This window comes from Hesperophylax consimilis, unplaced genomic scaffold (assembly GCF_061612785.1).
Source record: "Hesperophylax consimilis isolate HC1 unplaced genomic scaffold, BYU_Hcon_1.0 scaffold_38, whole genome shotgun sequence".
In the NCBI taxonomy this organism is placed as follows: Eukaryota; Metazoa; Arthropoda; class Insecta; order Trichoptera; family Limnephilidae; genus Hesperophylax; species Hesperophylax consimilis.
Genome location: NW_028301268.1, coordinates 1,096,481 through 1,113,223, shown reverse-complemented (window position 1 = coordinate 1,113,223; position 16,743 = coordinate 1,096,481). Strand labels below are relative to the sequence as shown.

The following is a 16,743-nucleotide window of genomic DNA, read 5'->3' as shown; positions in this document are numbered from 1 at the left end:
CGAACTAAAAACTTCAAAATAATTTTTAAAATAAGCTTAAAGCAATAATGAATGAAAAATGATAGTATTATTGTGAAAAAGCGTCGGGCGCACGATATACGAAAAATATGGCACAAAGCGCCCACGCTTTTTAACAATAATATGATCATTTTTCATTCATTATTGCTTTAAGCTTATTTTAAAAATTATTTTGAAGTTTTTAGTTCGATATTATTTAAAAGCGTGTTTTTTAGTTTTTTTAAACTATATTTATTTTAATTAATAATGGCTTTAACTTAGTTACTTTATTTATTTCTTGTCACATTTTGTATGAAAGCAATTATTATTCAGATTTTAGTTCATTATCTTCTTTGTTCGAAGTTTTAAATACATTAATGAGCAAACTATTTTACTCGCGACGAAATTCAAACGTTTTGGGTATGTTCGATCACGTCGCTCACATCACTATTGACTCGAGAGTTCGGGGAATTCCCCGAACTCAAAATAGGTACCTACCGCGCATCGTTCATTGGGCATTTGTTTGTCACTTGTCATTCAACGCAATGAAAGTTTTGATTGCGCAAGGTTACTCTCAGGTTATTAAAGACTTTTACATTATTTTAAAGTTTGGTATTACGTTGTTCGCTTTGTGTTTGAGTATATTGAACTTTTCATCATGTCTACAAAGAAGAGGAAGTTAAGTGAAGAAAATCGTACATTCAATGCGAAATGGGAGTTAGACTACTTTATCTCCAACAATAACAATAAAATTCAGTGTTTGATTTGTATGCAAGTTTTATCTGTAAGTAAAGAATATAATGTTAAGCGACACTATACTTCTTTACATGAAGAAAAGTATAAAAAACATGTCGGTGAAGCAAGAAAAGTTATGGTGGCTGAGTACAAAAAAAAACTAATACAGCAAACAAGTATGTTTTCAAAAGTAAGTACTGAGAATGAACAAAGCTTGGCTGCCTCATATGAAGTTTCATTACAATTAGCCAGAGCAAAAAACCATTTAGTGATGAAGTTTTAATAAAAAAATGCGCAGTTGAAATGGCTAAACGCTTTATGCAGCCGAAATTAGCGGAAAAGTTTGAATCTGTTGCATTATCTCATCAAACGGTGGCGCGACGAATAGAGGACATGGGTAATTATATTACAAAAAAAATATGTGATTACTTTGTAGATTGCGAATACTATTCAATATGTTTGGATGAAAGTACCGACCAGACCGATGTCAGTCAATTAATAATCTTTATACGTTGCATTTCCAAAGATTTTACAATCACGGAAGAAATGCTGGATTTAATACCATTTCATGGAACAACTAAAGGGAGTGATATATTTGAAGCGGTTAACAAAACTATAGTAGAATATGGAGGATTTCGTAAGTGTTCTTGTATTGTGACCGATGGGGCAAAAGCTATGACCGGGACAGTGACAGGATTCGCGGGACTTCTAACACAAAATGGCATTGATTGCCCGTTGTTGCATTGTATTATACATCAGGAAGCCTTGTGTGGAAAATCTTTGCGTCAAATGAATGCTATGAAAGTTGTTATAAGGATAACCAATTTGATTAGAGGTGGAAACAGGGCATTGACACATAGAAAATTTAGAGACTTTTTAAGTGAAATCGATGCAAACTATGGAGATTTACTATTGCATTCGGAAATCAGATGGCTAAGTGCTGGCCAGTGCTTGCAACGCTTTTTCGCCTTAAGAAAATAAATACCTTTATTTATAAAAAATGAGATATCATCTGACACTTCTGAACTACAAGATAAAATGCGAGATCCTCAGTTTCTGGCTGATCTTGCGTTTTTAACTGATATGACGCAACACTTGAATGAATTAAATTTAAAATTGCAAGGTAAAAACCTCAATATAGCCAACATGTACGGAAATGTGAATGGATTCAGAAGTAAACTGAAATTGTTCAAAATGTCTCTACAACAAAATGATTTTTCTTTTTTTTCAAGTTGTAAAGAACATTATTTAGAGATGAAAAATTTTGAAGAATGTAATTTTTTGGACCACCTCAAATACATGGACGAAATAATCGTCGAATTTGAGCGGCGTTTTGCAGATTTAAAAAAAATTGAGAGTGATATAGCTCTCTTTACTCATCCATTAACGATCGCAGTTGCGAGTGTGAAGATTGATTATCAATTGGAACTGTGTGATCTGCAATCAGACCCCTTTTACAAGGGCAGAACAGAAACAGGAATTGATTTTTTTAAGCTCCTCGCTGAACGTTTCCCGAAACTGACGAATTTCGGGCAAAAAATGGGCTCGATGATGGGCAGTACCTACCTTTGTGAAAGTGCATATTCAACAATGAAGTTTATTAAATCGAAATACAGGTCTTCATTGACAGATACTTCACTTAAACATGCACTGCGCCTAGCTACCACTAGTATTGAGGTTGATGTTGACAGAATTGTAAAAGACAAATTAATGAAAAAGTAGATAATAAAATAACGATATTACGTATTATTACCAGTATTTTATTTTTATAAATATTTTGCGGCCCACCAATGTATTTAGTCTTTTTTATTGACCCTGGGTCCCATCTAGTTTGGACACCCCTGATGTAGGGTATTATTTTTGACTCCCGTCCTTTCGATTTTTAAATAATTGACACTTATTTTAAACTAACTGATATGTACCCAGCATTGCTCGAAGATATACTCGTATGAATGATTCGGGGTAAAGTTTTGAGGTTGTGGTTTCTAGAGTACCTGACAACTGGATGCATTTCACGGTGGATTATTATAATAAGTATTTGTTTGACTTATTATACCACGTCTTCCTCGGGAGTCCTCGGCCAACCATTCACTTACATGTCATAGATTCTCCTTAGACCTCTTTCTTCGTTTTACAACAAATAATTATTTGGCTCATGTATTCCTCAGACATCCCCGACTTTTTCAATAATTCACTTCATGTAGTATCATGGAATCCATATTTTTATTGTTAAACAACTACATTACTAATTCGACTCCGCATCTCATTCCAGTGCAGAGATAATGCTTCAAGTCTTTTTCGAACGTCCCTGACTTCACAGCATCCCCAAAGATGACATACGACCCGAGGGAAATTATTTTCACCGGATGACATTACAGGAATTAATATGCGAAATAAATGTTGATACTATCCAATTGGGATTTGGCGCACATGTTAGCGCGGTTGAATTTAGTCCCCGGGAAGGAAGCTAAAATCTAGTAAAAACCAACAAACTACGTTTTAAAAGACATTTAAAAATAGACGTATTACAGTTAAACCTTTGTTTTGTGAAGACGGAATTTCACCTTTTCCACTATTTACGTTGTCTCAAATTTAATTCATCTACATAAATGATATTACGATGTAATATCATTTATTACGTAAATACAGTGAGTGTGTGGAAAGTTTGCATTATTAAATATTATTTTTAGTTACGATAACGACACGCTTTAGTAACGTAATCAAGTTATAACAATGGGTGTTTTAAAACGCAAATAAAAATACTGATTTTAATTAATAATTTAATTTATGGAAAGTGTGATACAAACATCTGCAGTTATATTAAGGTGTAATGATTAAAACATGTTTTTATTTGACTTCTTTGTCCGGCTGAGTGTTTACAAATTTTATAACAGCAGATAGGTAAAAAGATGACGTAATTATAAGAAGTATTTTATTTATTTTTTTGTGAATCCCGCATAGAATACCGTTAATTGCCCAGAGCCTTTGGGATTATGGAATTCCCATATGGGGTTTGCAGTGAGCTGTGAGGCTGAACTGAAAACGAATGTCAGGAAGTGCCTACCTACTAAGATCTTGTCATTTAACACGGCTAAAGTCATTTAATTTGTATGTGAAATAACACACATAATTTTACATGCCTACTTTAGAACTCGTGACCTCTACACGGAGAAATCTTACTGATATAAAATATTGCTATATTTTTTTATGAATCTCTTCAATTATTCGAATTCCGGTTGAAAACAGGATTACAGGCCTTTAACGAATGAATTGATAGGTTTTCTAATAAATCTTCAGTAAAACATAAATTTGTTATCGCGATGTCGGAACACATGTTCATAGGAGGAACGAGGAAGAAGGAGGAAATCCATAATTGGTTTTATTTTGGCTGTATAATACCTGTGTACAAACTGAAATAAATGTAAACTGTCGATTTCCCGAAAATTAATAAATAAAAATTCTAATATTTTCCGAATTCATCATTGTATATTTTTTATTTATTTTTTATTTGGTACAATATTTTTTACATTTCAAAGTTTTCCATCAATGTTGGCCTCACTGGGTGGCTTGCCCAGTTTTCTGCGTAGAAGCGAGGCTTAGGAATTTTATTCTCGGTTTATTTACGTTTCATGTGGATATGTAAAAAAAAATCGGACAACCTAGTTAGTCTTCCCAGGGGAATAAAAATAGGTTATATGGTTTAGTACCTAGGAAGTATCAAGGGCCTTTGATGACGGCCTCGCGTGTTATTCTCTGAAACATAGAAACCTCTCTCAACCAAAAAGCGATAGGAAACCATTCAGAAGTTTCTACACCGCAGATTTTTAGCTAGCCACCATCTACTAATTAAGTCATATTATATCGATCCAATCGACCGATGCTGCAAATATGGACAAATTCGTCATAAAACCGTCTTCAGTCAGGGGCTAGCGGCAAAAGCTAAAAGTGATTTCTATTGCAATTACTGTTTTTATGTAAGAAGCATTTCATGTGAACAATATTCTGAAATTGTTTAGATTTTAGCAATAGAATGTCTTCATTGGTATTGTTGTTCATTTCGTGATTCGTTTTTGATTAAATTATTATATTTGGTGAGAATTTTATTAACTTATCTATACTTTAGAATAACTGACATTTTTATAGTATGTTAGCGTGCAATCTCTCAAGGACATTGAAATATGAAATTGATTACCCCATATTAAGAGGCCTGATAAAGTGTAGAAAGAAAAAACTTAATAAAAAGTAATTACTTCTAATATTCTGACACTGAATGCGGAAGAAATGAGATTCCAAAACCATTTGATTGAAGAATGAATTACGTGTCAACTAGAATCAAAATCAGTGCGTCAAGCAAGGGAATCAATTAATTTCATTCATTGGGTCAGTTTCACCCGTGTCTATTAGAGACATTCTTGTATTATGATGAAAAAATACAAAATTTTTTTGTCTGCGGCGCTTTGTTGTTGCGTTCTATGATTGATTTTTGACACCACCGACTGCAAAGTTAACAACTTCAAGCAGTATCTACCCTATCTCCTGTGGCTCGCAAATAAATTGAAAATTGGCCCTTCGGTTAAAAAGATTGGTCATCACCGCCTTAGGAGATCCTATAAAATCAGATAAATGATAAATATAAATATTTGAAAAGGATATTATATGCCCCATGGTGGATGTCCTCCTTTGATGTAATGAACATATGTGAAGCCGTCTTTACAACGACCTTTTATAGAATAATAGTACGGCAAAAATGAATGCAGCCGGAATCTATGAACAAAGAAAAAAAACATTTAAGTTCTGGCATTAAATAAAAATATATTCTTACACAGTACATAAGCGCGTTAGAATTCTGGTATTAAGGAACTCCAATGAACACTTATACATATTCATATAAATCAACTGAATATATTAGTTTGGCTGTATATAATTATGTGTAGAATTCCATAACAAACATCTCAGTATCATTTTGTATTAAAAAAACTGGCTGAAGCACAATGCTTGTCATAATAATAATAATAATAAGAGAGTTTATTCCAGAATGTATGCAAGGGTAGTGCAATGCAATACATTCCATATTTTGAAATAACAAATGAAAACGGATGAGACAATAAAGAACTCCAGTGAAAAATATATTACACTGACATCACGACCAGTCTATGTGAGTAATATATCTATGGTTACAATGTATTTTTGTTTCATAGTAATGCAGGTTTTTAAACACAGGTAAATTGTTTATCAGGTGCGGTCATGGATGTATTTTTGCACTTTGGTTCATTACAATAACATTAGTGATGAGATGCTAACATTTTACGTAGTGTTCATCAATGTTAAAAGCGGAAAATCACCTCCGGAGGTTCATACACTTTACCGTCAGACACCTATATAAATACAGATGTCTAAGAAAATAAATCAAAAGTAATAAAAATACCGCAAAATTAAGTTAATATTATCTACATTTTACAATACATAAAAAAATGTTGCATCAAATTGTCATAAACAGGTTATAACTAAAATGTTTTTTTGTAAACAATTTCCTGACACTGACCTCGTTGTTACTATAAGAGGCTTGGTTCACTTGTAACTATGTTGCGTGACATTGACAATACATAAACAGAAGTGGAAGATATATTTGTTGTGATTCCAGGTACTAAAACGAATAATATTATATCTTAAATGATTATCATTAATTGAATTACTTCCAACAATAAAATTATTGGGTTCTTAACTTTTCATTAGTAAATTACTTCACAATGAATTTTCCTGTTAAAATATTGTTATAGCTGATATTGCAAATATTGTTATTGCTTGTCACTGTGCCAGAAGTAAGCTAAATTTTTCTTTACTTCTGATGAAATTTAATTATTGAAGACAATATTAGCGATTTCTAAACGAAAATCTGAAACAGAAAAATCAGAAAAGGATACGGTCACATCTAGGACTCGAACCCAGGACCCTTGTCTTTCCGGGACACCGCTCTACCAACTGAGCTAATGGGACCTTATCCCCCTCGGTCACTTTTAACTGTATCATACTTCGAATAAGAACTACCAACATTGTCTTCATTTTTTCACCGCACATTTTTTATTGGCAACTATCTTTATGTATGATCGCAAGATTCAACCCGAACTAAATGCAATCTAGACAGCGTCTTTTTAGATAAACCTATCTTATATTTTTTTTATACGTTTTCAAATATTGGCTTCTTTTCTTGAACAGATAAACAATTTCATTGGCCTTTGAGGACGTAAAGGAACGAAACGATCCGGTTGGGAAGGAACCGGATAAGTTAATTGGTGACATGATTCTACGAATTCAATTCACTTCTAGTGATTACATGTTCTGTGCATGTTAATTCATTGATGGGGTAAAGATGATAATTAAACAAGGAAATTGCACCTCTATGAACATAGTGCTCACAATCTTTTTGAGATTAGGGTGTGATATCATTTCTTATCAGCTAAACAAACATTAGTTAGAAATTTTCACATTAACTCTTATCAAATCAAATGACATAATAATATATGGAGAATATTGAAGATAGATAATAAGATATACATAATTATGACAGGTTGACTTCATTCGGAATCAGTTTTACGAGTGAAAAATTAAAGGGATCTATTTAATCAGTTCTTAAAATATATCATCGATGACTGTTACAGATAAGCATGCTAATAAGTCGTCATTTTATACAAGGAAAAAGTTATCAATTTTTTCTAGCTAAATCAACAGCTAATACAAATATTTGTATTAACACACTTCGGCCGGGAAAGGTAGTTCTACCCGTTCGGTCGATTGATGCTTAACGGCGGGAAGGGTAATTCTACCTTTTGCACCGGCCTCATTTCAATGGCAGAAAAGACGGAATTATTCAATGTTTTTATATGAATATTATATACCAATCTCTTTGTAAAGGTCCCAACTATATGTACATAATTATCGAATCGTCATTACGATTATGACAAGTCTTATTATGTAGCATAGGCTTTATTTAAAACCTATAAAGTGAGATAAACATTACCATTTTGCAGCCAAATCGACGTTTCTTACCAAGTTCGTGTGTAATTCTTAGTTTAAATCTCCCGCCAATGTCACCTGCTAGTTCCTAATGCATCCTTCAGGCGGCGCCAGTAGTGGGGACGCCATCAATGATGCTATAATTTCGTGTTTCATTAGCATTTATTTTGCGAAGGTCAAACACGTTTGGTTTGTTTACAAACATCAAATACCTTAAAATAACCTGTTTTTCAGTATTTGCGCAAAATTTACATTTTTTTTTTCGAGGTTATTAACAGTGTGACTGTTCGAAATCCGTAAAATTGCGATTTATTAGAGTTTCGTGTGTTTTTGTTTAGTGTTTTTGTGGTTTCTTTGTGTTTTCTTGATTATGTCGGATTCCGAACGTTCCGAGAGCGGGGAAGCCGAATTTTCGAGGGCGGAAGTCATGAAGGTGATCCACACGGACACGCGGGGCAAGCGTTCAAGGGTCTGCGCGGAAGACAAGGCCAAGAGGCAGAGGGTTTGTGAATTAGCTCCCGCCGACCCTCGAATTGACCTGTTAACACAGCAGATGTCCCAGATGCAGGAAATGTTGCGTCTGCTGCTAGAGAAGCGTTCGGAGGCTCCCGTCCGTGGCGCCTTGGATGACGATGACGATGACGAGGACAGCATCTCCCTGGACACCCCTGCGTCGCTTCGGGAGGAATTGGCAGGAGATTTGGGAATGGGACTCGTCCATCCGAATAAGCCGTCTCGCGACTTGGATCTCGGGGAGTGGACAACTGACCTAAAGCAGCCGAAGATACCATCGGCCGACCCAGGGAGGGTGAGAAAAGTGGAGCTCCTTCAGCATCTGGGGACGGCCAACTGGAACAATGTCCGCTACCTCGAGATCCAGAAGTCGTATGCCGCAACCCCTCTCTTCTCAATGTTGGCATTAAACCCTGAATTGAAGCGCCTAGGTCAGGAGGAATCGGCCAGTACGTCAACGGACTCCTTCTGCGGCTCCCTGACCAATGCTCTTTCCCTGCAGGCTGATCTCCTGAAGGCCTCCTTGCAGGAGCTGGTCAACTGGAGTGCGGAACCGGGCACGAAGCTGAGCACTTCCACTCTTTTCGAGAAGGTGCAGTCTCTCTTCGCGGCGGGGTCTGAGTCCCAGAAGGTGTCCAAAGACATCATGCAGATGGTCTGCGGAAAACGGGCTAGCCACATTGAGTATCGACGAGAGGGGGCATTGCGAGGCATCAGCGACGGATACGTCCGAGATGCCTTACGGAAGATTCCGCCCACATCGGAATATCTCTTTGACCCGAACCTCCTGTCGGCCCAGCTGGATAAGTTGGGGGGAGTGAAGAAGTGCCTCGCTCCTCAGCCTAGCACGTCGCGACCAGCTCCTCCCGTTAAACCTGTGACTGTGCAGAACTCGCAGCCCTTTCGTCCTAGAGTACAGCAGGGGAGAACCATCGCGAGAAGGGAGCACCCTGAGAGTCGAGGTCCAGAACCAGCCCGTAGGGCCGCTAAAGCTTTCCCTCCCCGAGGTAGGTTCCGGCCCAAGGAAAGAGCAGGGAAGCCAGACCGTAAGAGGTTTTAACAGCGGGCCCTCTTTTCAAGGGGGTCAGTTGCGCTCATTCGCAGGTAGGTGGAGGAACCTTGGTGCCCCTACTATCATCCTTAAGATGTTAGATGGCTACCGAATTCCATTTTCATCAAAACCTCCACTAAATAATAATATTGATTTATTTAACTCCCCTTTCGCCACTAAGACTTCTGTGGCAATGACAGAACAAATAGAAAAACTCAAAGCCCTTAAGGTTTTAGAGTCGGCACCTGCCACTCCCTCATTTATTTCTAACATGTTTCTGGTCCCCAAATCAGATGGCTCAAAGAGGCCGGTCTTTAACTTAAAGTATTTAAACAATTTTCTGACTGTCAGTAAATTTCGTCTGGTAAACGTTTATCGAGTTCCTACTTTTCTACAACCGAATGACTGGATGGTTAAAGTGGACCTCACACATGCTTACTTTCATGTACCTGTGAGTGAGCAGCATAGATGTTTCCTTAGACTTATCTATAGGAATGAACTCTTGCAGATGACATCCCTCCCCTTTGGCTTGGCCACCGCACCTAAGGCATTCGCAACCTTCACTAACTGGGTAGCGCAGGAACTGCGGAAGAGAGGGATGAGAATTCTAGTGTATCTGGATGATTTTTTATTAGTAAACCAATGCCTGCCTACTTTAAAACACCAGTCTATTGAAATGGTGGAGTTTTTGCAAGGCTTGGGATGGCATATACAATTTGATAAGTCAATATTAGAACCATCACAACAAGTTCAATTTCTTGGCATCAGCTGGAATACTCTAACTAATGAAAAGTCTCTCCCTCAGAACAAGGTTTCAGCCCTATCTTATTTGTTAAAGGGTTTTATTCAGACGGGTAGGTGGTCACTAGATAAGGGGCGCAGCCTCTTGGGCTCTTTAAACTTTGCTAGTTTTGCAGTTCCAAGAGGCAGGCTCAACAGCCGGCACATACAGAAAGGGTGCTTAGGACTCAGACACTACCACCCTTGGGAGTCATCACCAATTCCGGCAGCTACCGCTCGGGAATTGAGATGGTGGGTTCGATCGCTCACCCTGACGTCACCTATACATCTGCCGCTGTTTGAGCATTACTTGACAACCGATGCCTCTGATCAGGGTTGGGGTGCCCAGCTGGACGAAAAGCTTCTCAGCGGTGTGTGGGCTGATGACCAGCTGAATCTTCACTCCAATGTAAAGGAGATGCTCGCCGTGTTGGCTGCCTTGTCTCCTCACGCGCTTGAGCTATCTGGCTCGGGTCTTCTGATCCAGTCGGATAACAGGTCTGTCGTATCTTATCTCCGCAAGGAGGGTGGTACCAGGTCAACTCAACTCCTGAGCTGTACTCGACTAGTGCTAGATGTTTTGGATAAACACTGTGTCTCCATGACAGCACAATACTTACCCGGTCGTTTCAATGAAGTAGCGGACTGTCTATCTCGTCATCGTGCTGTTCCCGAATGGCACCTGCTACCCTCTTTCACAGAGGTAGCATTCAGAAAATGGGGACGACCCGAGATAGACCTATTTGGCTCTAGGACAGCGCATGTGGTTCAAAGGTATGTTTCTCTTGATTTTCAGGACGACGAGGCAGACTACCACAATGCTTGGAGCAGGGACTGGGACTATCAGCTGGCTTGGATCTTCCCTCCCCCGTGCCTCATGCCGAGGGTTCTTTGCCACCTGAACAGGGCAAGGGGATTATACCTGGTAGTGGCTCCTCGTTGGGAAAGGGCATTTTGGAGAGCGGATCTGAAGTGTCGGGCCTTGGGTCCACCTCTTACGATTCACAATCTAGGAGAAGCACTGATAGACACCAGGACCAACAACCCCCCTCCTCAAGTAGAGTCCTTCACTCTGGAGATTTGGCTTTGTGGGGGTGGGACAAAAACCTAACAAGATGGTCAAGTCAGCAGAAGGAACTTCTTAGATCCGGGTGGAGAAGTTCCACCCTTCGCACTTATGCTCCGGCATGGCGGAGGTGGCAGCGCTGGGCGTCAGAGAATCAGCTCGATGCCACGCGTCCCAAAGCTGAAGACTTAGCCAGGTTCCTAGCCGATCTACACATCAGAGAAAAGCTATCGCTGAGTACCATTTTAGTTCACAAGTCAGTGGTGTGTACCTTAGGCTCTCCCGAAGACAATAGAGAGCTGAGCTCCAATCCGATAGTGAAGAAGATATTAAAAGGGATATCTTTAGCTAGATTAAGGCCTTCAAAACCCCCCATTTGGGACCCGAGGATTGTATCATCATGGCTGGAGAAGAATTTGCCTCAACATATTACTCTCTTTGAAGCATCAAGGAGAGCAGCCACCATCCTGCTTTTGGCATCAGGGCGCCGAGTCCACGATCTCACATTGCTCCATTGCACAGCTGAAAGATTGTCAGTGGACAGTGAAGGCATCTCCATTTGGCCAGTGTTTGGTGGCAAGACAGATTCGGCAGACTGGCAACAATCAGGGTGGAGACTGGCTCGCTCGGAGTCTAGGAACATAGACCCTGTCTATTGGACGGAAAAGGTCATAGAACTGTCAAAGGAACGGAGAGCGCAGGCGATACTACCTAGCCTATTTATTACAACTTGTGGGACAGTGAAAGCGGCCTCCAGGGCAGTAATTGCAGGTTGGATTAGGACAGTCCTCAGGGATGCTGGTGTAGAGGATCCACCTGGCAGCATCCGTTCAGCAGTGGCATCTCTGAACTGGCTGCAGAATTATAAGCTGGACGATATACTGTCACGTGGTAACTGGAGAAGTCCCAATACCTTTGCCAGGTTCTATAGAAGGGAAATTGCAGAATCGGCTGGCCGAGTCAACACCGACCCATCTGTTGCTGACCTTTTTCAACCTCTGTAACTGGTTAGCTGATTTCTGGAAATCTTGCCCCTATTTTCTTTTTAGCAAATAAATTTAAATATTATATTTGATTCACATTAGCATAATGTCACCAGGCGATAACAAACAATATCTCACTTTATAGGTTTTAAATAAAGCCTATGCTACATAATGAAAAAGTTTTACCTTACAATAAAACTTATATTATGTACTTAGCTTTATTTAAAACCTAGGCAAGGGCTGCCTGATGAGATCTAATGAAACACGAAATTATAGCATCATTGATGGCGTCCCCACTACTGGCGCCGCCTGAAGGATGCATTAGGAACTAGCAGGTGACATTGGCGGGAGATTTAAACTAAGAATTACACACGAACTTGGTAAGAAACGTCGATTTGGCTGCAAAATGGTAATGTTTATCTCACTTTATAGGTTTTAAATAAAGCTAAGTACATAATATAAGTTTTATTGTAAGGTAAAACTTTTTCATTTTTATCTTCGTGCCTTTCGTTTACATTGGTATTTCAACAAAAGGATAGTATTTTATTTAGATAACATATTTTGTAATTGTAATAATTCAATTTAAATAAATAATGACACTTGATTTCAACTTAATTAATAATGGAAACAACTATTTAAGTCAAGGGAGATGTATACATGCACAAAATAGGTTTTTAGGTTGTTGGTTTGTGTTATTTTAATAATTAATGAGTTTTTCCCTTCAAGCTTAACTTTGATTGAGAAAAAATGGAACTTCATTGCATCTTTTATCATCTCACACCACATATGTAAATAGTTGTATCTTGTAGTAATTAGGGTTATGTGCGGCGGAATTCGACAACTTCATCATTTTTTTAAACTAAACACATATTGTTTTATACTTTACCCATTGAATAGATGATACTCTTATGTTGTACCGAAAGTTGCAAATCTGTCTTTATCTTTATCAATTTCAGTAATCTGTACAACTTTACTTTGACGACTTCACAGAATGAAGTAAAAATTTATTGTAAAGCTACTATTAAACTATAAATGTCATAATTTCGTCAATTTGTACACTGTTACCGATAGTTAGGTCAGCCGAACCGGAGAAAGAGACGGTATACAAACTAGAAATGATTTCCATGTAAATGATACCAACTAAAGCCAAAAATAAAAACCGAATATAACAAAACACTGACTTAATAAATTGTTCACTACTCACTTGCACTGTTCATAAAACAGTATGCCCTCTGAATTAGAGAGTAAAACATGCAGAAACAGGGCCTTCACCCTGTGAAGATACGGAGCAACCGGAGTAGAACCAGCTACGTGAGAGATCAGGGTCTGCAGCAGCAAGGAGCCTACTCCAGCTCTCCGGTGTGACCTGGCCACCCCCCGAGACAGGATGTACCCCACAAGGGTGTGGCTATTGTCGGCAAACCAGCTCGGCAGGATCCTCGGTCTTCCGCGTTTAATTTGATGTAAGGTTTGATCTCCGCAACTATGAGCCCGATGATGGTGCCATTGTGAACGGCCGCCAATGCGAAGAAGCGGTCCGAGGAAGTTATGTCTTCGTACCATGACAACGGGTACTCTATAGGAAACCAGTCCCTACATAATGCTCGAACCTACAAATAGTCATAAAAAACTTTCTTAAAATTAATTATATCAAATAAAGCATTAGAGTTTACTTTAGTAATTTTGAAAGTGTTGTATGTAACAAAAACAAGACAGAAAATGAATTAAAATAATTCTGGTGATCAATGATAAAAACACTCTTGACGGATCGTTTTTAAAAACAAACTAAAAGTAAATTATTTGCATAAGACAGCTATTAAATCAATATTGCATTTTAGCAGTAGATAAAATAATATTTTGGTTGAGCAATTAGAAGATATTTACCTCTTCCAAGTCATCAGGACACAAGAACCTTAATTGAATGTCCTGCAGGAAGCATGGATAAGGCGAAGGAGGTGCCAGCACGGCTGGAGATCCATCAGGTTGGAACCGAACCTATTAAAGTTTTAATTTGTATCGGGTGTTGAATATTGCATTACGTGCTAAAAATATTTCGAATATAAACAAAAACTATAAATACCAGCTAAACCCAGCCATTCGTTACTCCTGTCATGAAAAATGTCGATTTCTATCATTGAAAATGATTGGGAGAAAAATTAACTTTTCTGACACATGACAATTGAGTAATTTAACAAATCTGACACACGACCTCAAAGTTAACCAGCCATTGCAAAACAATGAGTTCGTTCAAATTCCTAATGAAGTGAGGCCCTCTCGTCTTGGTGTTGGTCAGTGTTGGTACTGGTTGGTACTAGAGGTGAAGCGTATTTACTAGAACAGATGTTTGGAACAGATATTTCAAAGAGACTTTCGTACTTAGTATTTGTTCTTAAGTATTGCGCGTCTTGCGAGTATTGCGAGTCTTACGAGTATTGCACGTCTTGCGAGTATTGGACGTCTTGCGAGTATTGCACGTCTTGCGAGTATTGCACGTCTTGCGAGTCTTGCGAGTATTGGACGTCTCACGCGTCTTGCTAGCGTCTCGCGTATTCATACCGAGGGCGGGGCATATGTATAGGCATCTCGTTACTCGCTTACATAAGAAGAGTGTTTCCCTAATCTTTGAATATTAGGGAAACACTCTTCTTATGTAGGTGAGTAAGCGAGAAAGGATATGATACTGAATTTAGTAGATCGCGATCAGCGCGATCTCGACTGGTATTGTCAATAAATTCCGACAGTATGCGTCCACCAGTTAAAAAAGGTTTTAGCAAGAGTACAAAAGCATCGCCGGAGACGAGGTCCGGCCGGGCGCTTCCTACCTAGTGCACATAATTAGTGCACGGCTAATGTATTATTTCTCGCTTTCGAAAATTGGAAGCTATCTTGTGCGAACTGTGAACGAAAGTGGCGCCATCTAGAAATAAAATATTAGGGCTTTATAAAAAAATATTTTCACTGTGTTCTTTGTTGGCATTTAAAATCTTTGTTGTTGAGATGCACCACCATAATAAAGCTTGGCTTGTGTATGTGGGGGTGTAATATTATGTTCGTTATTTTTACTTTGAGTATTCTGTTTATATTTTCAGTGTATTTTCAGGTGGTATTTAAAATGTTTATTGTTATTTCTAATACTTTCTGATAATGTATTAAAAAAAATTCACTCCAAGATATTTATAGTTGAATTGCACTGTTTTTTTAATTACTTTTTCGAGTTGTGAGAGTTGATGTTTATCTGGGTTTTCTATTATTTTAAAAGGTGAAGTTTTATTTAGACTATTTTTTTTGTAAATTTGTAAAATTACGTGATATAAAAATAATGCATTTAGTTTTCTGACTTTCAATTCTTTAAACAGAAGTTCTGATGAATATTTTTTTAATTATTATTTTTTTGAATCTATGATGTATCTTAGTTTCCTCACTCTGTCTTTGAGTACGTTAATGTGTGTGGACGATTTAATCCATTAATTTGTCTACTGTAATGTATAGGTATTTTATTTCTGTTTGGCTTTCTATCACTAATCACAAGATATTGCAGATATGTTGTTGTGTATTTGCTTAGAGTAGATGATAATTTATTTTTCTTTAGTGTTCCTTGTTTTTTATGCAGAATTGTATATAATAATTTTTTTTAAACATAGTGTTAAGTAGTAAATTTATGAAAAACCACTTCTTTTAGTTCATTGATGTATCTGTGTTGGCCATGTTGTTTATTTCCGTCCATGTTTATTAGTAGCACTGTGTCGTCCTTTTGTTTCACCTTAATTACTATAAAAGGCAATCTGCATCTGGGAAATTTAAATTTTAACATTCTAATTTACATTATAAAATGAAAATTCGCTTTCGTTGTATGGGATGACAGTCATTTAATAATTTAACTTCTTGGTGCCTCTTATTTAGGTAGCAAGTTTTCCGTGCTAAGACTCACTTATCAAATTAATTAGTTTAGGTAAGATGAGAATCTCCGAAACCGGTTCGTTCGGAGAGTCCATTGAAATTGAAAACCTCTAGCAACCCCCCCCCCCATAATGGATTTGAAAAGTCGTTGTGGGAATTACTTTTTCAGAAATTTTCTAACAATCCCCCCCCATGTAATGAGCAAGTGAAATACTAGGGAACAGGTATTTGGACTAAGTATTTATTCATACTTGTACCAATTGTTCCTAGTACCAAGAAGAGCTAGTACGACTCACCTCTAGTTGGTAGTGTTGGTACACTTGATCCATAGATATACGACTTGATCACAGATCGACATTCGTCATTAGCGTCAATTACACGTGCACTCGGGAGCGACAGTAACATGCGCTGCACAGAAAAGTATCACAACGGACTGCGCTGTAAACCGTTACGTTACCATACTTTCGGACTTTAATTTTCTGCTCGGCGCACAGTGGGCTAAAAATCGCCTTTCATAGACATAGAGACTTGAATTTTCAAGGGTATTTTTTTGGCTACAAAATTGATTCTGCTGATCATTACTATGCTATAAAATTTCGTACGAAGCAATTGCGTGTACAAATGAAGGAGTTATCATTTTTTTAAGAAAAAATTGTATGGCACTGACATTAAAAATGAGGCTATCTCTGAAATTATAAGGTTGGCCATTC

The 16,743-nt window shown here is 38.0% G+C and overlaps 1 pseudogene across 1 annotated transcript; it reads right to left on the bottom strand.

The window, feature by feature from the left end:
• Positions 1–4,318: 4,318 nt before the first annotated feature.
• LOC149409035 (N-alpha-acetyltransferase 60-like) lies at positions 4,319–16,362 on the bottom strand (annotated as a pseudogene). The gene is made up of 4 exons (XR_016305300.1): positions 16,330–16,362; positions 14,021–14,131; positions 13,341–13,746; positions 4,319–5,496 (listed from the first exon to the last, which is right to left on the bottom strand). The product of XR_016305300.1 is annotated as an N-alpha-acetyltransferase 60-like (transcript).
• Between the last annotated feature and the right edge of the window lie 381 nt (positions 16,363–16,743).